The sequence below is a fragment of the Lutra lutra genome, chromosome X (assembly GCF_902655055.1).
Source record: "Lutra lutra chromosome X, mLutLut1.2, whole genome shotgun sequence".
NCBI lineage: Eukaryota > Metazoa > Chordata > Mammalia > Carnivora > Mustelidae > Lutra > Lutra lutra.
In genome coordinates this window covers 32810619-32816087 of record NC_062296.1, presented here as the reverse complement: position 1 = coordinate 32816087, position 5469 = coordinate 32810619, and the positions used below count along the sequence as shown (strand labels likewise).

Below are 5469 nucleotides of genomic sequence, written 5' to 3'. Positions count from 1 at the left end.
AGGGAGGGTCAGAGGGAGAAGCAGACTCCCTGCTGAGTGAGGAACCTGATGTGGGACCTAATCCTGGGACTCCAGGATCATGACCTGAGCCAAAGGCAGATGCTTAATCCACTGAGCCACCCAGGTGCCCTCAATACAGATTCCTTAATAGAAATTTCTTAATATGGATATTTAAAGGGAACTCTGCACTGTCCTGGCAACCATATCAACACAAAGAATGGAAGAGTGACTGCACATTCATAAGTAATATTACATGGTAGCACATATATTTGCCATTTATTGTTAGAGAGTGGCATACCAAAGGGAGGATGAGCATGCAATCTGCATGCAGTCTGCCTCAGTGAGGAATAAGATGTTATCACTGAGGTTATTTGTAATTGCTGGTGCATGGTGATATTAAAAAAAACAACTTTCAGGAATGTTATCATTATTTTTAAATTCTCCAAAAGCAATGTACCTCCTCAGTGCCTGCACCTGGAGTGAACCACTTCCACTAGCCTATACTTGGTACTTCACTGCTATTAGAAATTGCTTTTAAATAAATCCCCACTTAAGACGCTAAATTGCTAACAAATTCTCACACAATAACGATTCATTCATATGTCTTTGGAAACATCTATAACAAATTTCTGTCAATACCAGACATTTTCACATGTGCTAAGATTTATTCAAACAAAAAAAAAAATAGGGAAGAAATTTCAGTAGAACGTCTAAAAAGTGGCATGAATGTGGCCATAGAAGTGAGTAGTTATAAACCTTGGCATGATTATTTTGAAATTCACTCAATAAACCTGGAAATTTTGGTTGTATAAATTTACCCCCACATGATCATCTTCTTCATTAAAGTGATACTTAAATTAATTATGACCAGCATCTCTTATTTCTTGCATTTTGAATGTACAAGATATTTAAAGTGGACCAAAATGATGTCCCTAGCCAGACAGCATATTAAAAGGATGATTATTAATTGGGCTCCTCTAGGATTCCTATTTCTACCTCTTCCCTTCCACAACCCTAATTCTGCTTGTAGTCCTTGTATTTCTTTTTCTCTCCAGAGGTTTTCACTGGCTTTGTGTTATGCCCTCCAGTCTGATCCAAAATTACTTTTGCCCCTATGAGTACATCCTCTTTGCATCTCAGAAAGCAAATGGCACACTATAAGCTTATTACTTCTTTTATCTGCTGAAAATTAAAAAAAAAAAAAAGCCAGATCAGGGCCTGTTAGAGATATAGAGGGTTCAAATGTCTTTCAGCAATATAACTACAATCCAGAATGTGAAGAGGACAGTAGTGGTACTTTACTAGAGCTAGTAGACGTGTAGAAAATATAGTTGCTAATTAATGATGGGATTAAGGTCAATGTTTGCTAAAATAAGATAATTTTTTTTGTATCTTGCATTTCGTTTCTTGAATTGCTGTTAAAAGAATGAAAAATCCATCTGGTCTATTTAGTTTTAATAATAACACACTTTTATCTAAAAGGTTAATATTATAATAACTATTTAAAAGGTAGAATGCTCCAGAAATGTATCAAGTTAAGGAATCTGGCACTTAAAACATCTTGAACCCAATTTCCAACAGTATACAAAAACTAAGGTATATTAGAAACTGATAATTATACTTTCAGAATCTAGATGCAATTGACAGAGATAACTTTATTTGGAAAATAGAAGGATTCCTGTCTCACATCCTTCTGTTTTCCAAATAGCATTACCTATGTCAATTACATTTAGAATCTGAAAGTATAATTATAAACTACTAAATTACCACACACACTCAAGATATATATCATTATTTAAAAGAAATCAATAAAATAATAAAATGTCAGCTATTAAAAATACACATAATCACTTGTTGAAAGAGGACTGAGCTGAGAAATTGTAGTTTTAGATATTCTGTCAGTAACCAGCTATGTGACATTGGGCAAGTCTCTTAACTGCTATATCTATAAATGAAAGGGTTGAGATCACCTTTAAAGTCATTTTCAGCTCTTTTAAAATATATAATTTGCAATCTGATTACTGTTTGACTTGTAACACCTCATTTATGAAGAGTCAGCTCTTTTCTATTTCTTCAAAGATAATTTTTCATCTTAAAATTTTACATTCTATTCATGGAAATTTTTTAGCTTTTTAGTCATTTTATTAATGAATTTATGATATCATTCTAATGTATAGATAACAGAGCTTCGGTTAATTCTCTAGGATATCTGATAGTATTAAGAAGAACAATAATATTAACAAAATCTCTAGGAGTTAATCATCTATATCTTAGTTGGAACTATGATACACTACATTCAATTTTCTGGTTAAAGAAAAGACCACCACCTCCTTCCATCTGTGACTACTGTCAGTCGATTTCATATATATTCAGTTCTGAAACTTTACAAGAGACATGAAGCAAGCCTAACTATAAATTTTTCTTGTTCTTAGAGGTAGCATGATTTAGTTCTTCATACCTACCACCTTGATAATCACTGATGTCTGGCTTAAGTGTGCTTCAATTTGGAAACTATATCAGACTCAAAATACTCTTTATTAGCTGTTAACTTTTTTAAAGGTAGGTTTTTCTCATTTACTTGTAGGGGAAGTATATTTTATCAAAATGTTGACAATGTGAACATATATTAGAAATATTTCTCTTCCTAGATTTGGCTCAATGTAGCAAATGTTTACTGAAGATCTCCAAAAGCTAGGTAAAGCACCAATTTAGAGTACTAACTTATTGTTATTTCTACATCTCTTGATGATTTTAATGTAGAAACTTTATTCAAAGGATCACATCTAATATAGCTTCTAAAGAGTAGTATTCAAGTGTACTGATAATTTTTTATTTATAGAAGAATATGCTTAGAAAACATCTTGAAGCTATTAATAACTCTTCAATTAGAAGACATAGATTAAAATTCTGTGAACATATTTGTCAAGTGATTTCTCTCCTTCTGAGAATAGTAGTATGCAGAAACAGAAACCCAAACCAAACCAAATAGATAAAACATGAATGTTTCACTAAATTTCAGGAATAGAAAAAAATTGATAGTTATTGGCTCCAATTCTATATATTATAGGTAATATGCTACTCTAGATAAATGAAAATGATTTCTTTTGCAGATCTAGGCTTTAGGATTTTTCCTAGTCAAGCAGGATAAGATATATAAGGAGAAATACACACACACACACACACACACACACCATACTTTGGTCTTTGGAATCATATTATGATTCTACTCTTGGATCTGTAATTTTCCAACTTTAAATAACTTTACTTCCCATGAGTTTTCTAATCTATAAAATGGAGACAAGGAATGATATCTAGTTCACTGGGTTATCATAAAAAGTAAACTAAACAAAATATGGGCAGCAGAGTGAAAATATATCATTTAAACTGTTGGTAACAGATTTCCTCTTATTAAGGGAACTGCTTTTATTTAGAAAAAGTAAACTACTGAGGCTGAGTATAGTATATTTTATTGATGGTACATGAAAAAGTAGGGCTCCCTAAGTCCTTCCTCTTTGTGGTTCTGGGGTGGAAATTGTAGAAGTCAGGATATTCTCAGTGTGTTGGGGGGATTGAGTTGAGTCAAAGACTCCCGAGCACCTGAGGGCCTCTCTTGTGCTCTCACTGGGGCTGGTGGTCCAGGGAGCCCTTACTTTTTAGAGGCTATGTGGGTCATAAGCCAAATTTATTTGTTGTCATAGCCAAATTTATTGCCATTCTAGGAAATAAGCTAAAAAAGGTGGTTGTTGAGGGCAATGCTGCTCCAGAATCAGAGGTGACAGAGTGGGCATCACTGTTAAAGTTGCAGAAACAGTCTCGTCCTCAGTCTCGTCCTCCCTTTAGGGAGCCCTCTGATATCTGTTTCACCACCTTCTTAATGTCACTATATTTGGCAGCTTTCTCTAGGCAAAAGGTCAGATTCATGTCTGACACATTGGGGGTTGGGACACAGAAGGCCATGCCAGTGAGCTTCCCATTCAAGTTGGGGATAACCTTGCCGACAGCTTAGTAGTGTCAGTGGAAGCAGGGGAGATGTTCTTGGACTCCGTTTGATCATCATGCCACAGCTTCCCAGAGGAGTCATCCGCAGTATTTTGGATGGTAGTGATGGCATGGACTGTGGTCATCAGTACCTCCACAATGCTATAGTTGTCATGGATGACCTTGGCTGTGTAGGGGCAAACAGGTGGTGGTGGTACAAGAAGCATTATGGTCAGTTTTGGAGTTTTCATTCTTCTCATGGCTCATACCCATCACAACCATGGGGCATCAGCAGAAGGAACAGAGATGATGAGCCTTTGGCTCTACCCTTCAAGTAAACCCCCCAGCCTTCTCCAAGGTAGTGAAGACACCAGCGGATTCTGCAAAATATTCAGCACCAGCATTACCCCCATGTGATGTTGGCAGGATCTTGCTCCTAGAAAATAGATATGGGTTTTCCACTGATGGCAAGTCTCCCATTCTCAGACTTGACTGTGCCACTGAACTTGCCAAGCTAGAATCATACAATAATATGTAGACCATATAGTTGAGGTCATTGGCAGTGACAGTACCCACTCTGTCCGAGTTAAAAGCAGTCCTTGTGACCAGGTGCCCATATGGCCAAATCCATTTACTCTGACTTTCACCATTGAGTCTCAGACATGCAGCTGGCATTGCACAAGAAGATACAGCTGTCTTTTGAACAGGGAGGAACATAGAGCCTCAACTACTTATTTAGCTATGGAAGATAAGGTCCTGAAACCATGATTTAGAAAAAGACAGTAAGAAATAATTAACTTCTCTGCTTAAAAAATGAATAGATTTCTTAGTCATGAGGAGAAAGAAGAGAGAGATAATTGAAATTATGGATCTGAACTATGAATAAATAAGTGGCTGGAAATGTTCAGTATCAGGATGGTCAAAAGGCTTAAGAACACAAATAACTAATTTTAATTTTTTGGTATTCTTGAAATGTAAAATTCTTCTACCTGCTCAAAACTTTTGTAAACTATACACACAAATGTCTTCAGTAAATAGACCTTATAAATGTTTTAGTACAAAGAAGAAGAGAATGTTGGTATGATATTAGAAAATAAGATTCAAGCATCAGTGAAAGCAGGGACCTAGAGCCAAAAGTGAAATAGTCCGTAGAAGAGCAGGAATCTTGGGGAGAACACTGGGCTCCAAAAGTTGAGTAACACATGCTTAAATTAATATGTCTAAATGTCAAAAGCCAGAGTTACCTCTGCTAATATTTGGCTTACTTGGATAATTAACCTGTATAGGGGCATATATTAAGTGCTCAGTAAATATCAACTGTTACTATAAAAATTATAAGTAAATGTTGTATTGTGTTCTAGGAATTACTTAACTCAAATGAGAAAAAAGATGAGTAGAGTTTCAAATAGTATCATCTCTTTACCCCATAGTTGAAATTAGTTGCTTCCTCCCTGATAATTCCAAAGGAGAATTCTCATGCATGGCTGCCTC

General features: G+C 35.6%; 1 pseudogene; it reads right to left on the bottom strand.

Moving 5' to 3' along the window:
• Positions 1 to 3646: 3646 nt before the first annotated feature.
• On the bottom strand, positions 3647 to 4628 carry LOC125091288 (glyceraldehyde-3-phosphate dehydrogenase-like; annotated as a pseudogene).
• Between the last annotated feature and the right edge of the window lie 841 nt (positions 4629 to 5469).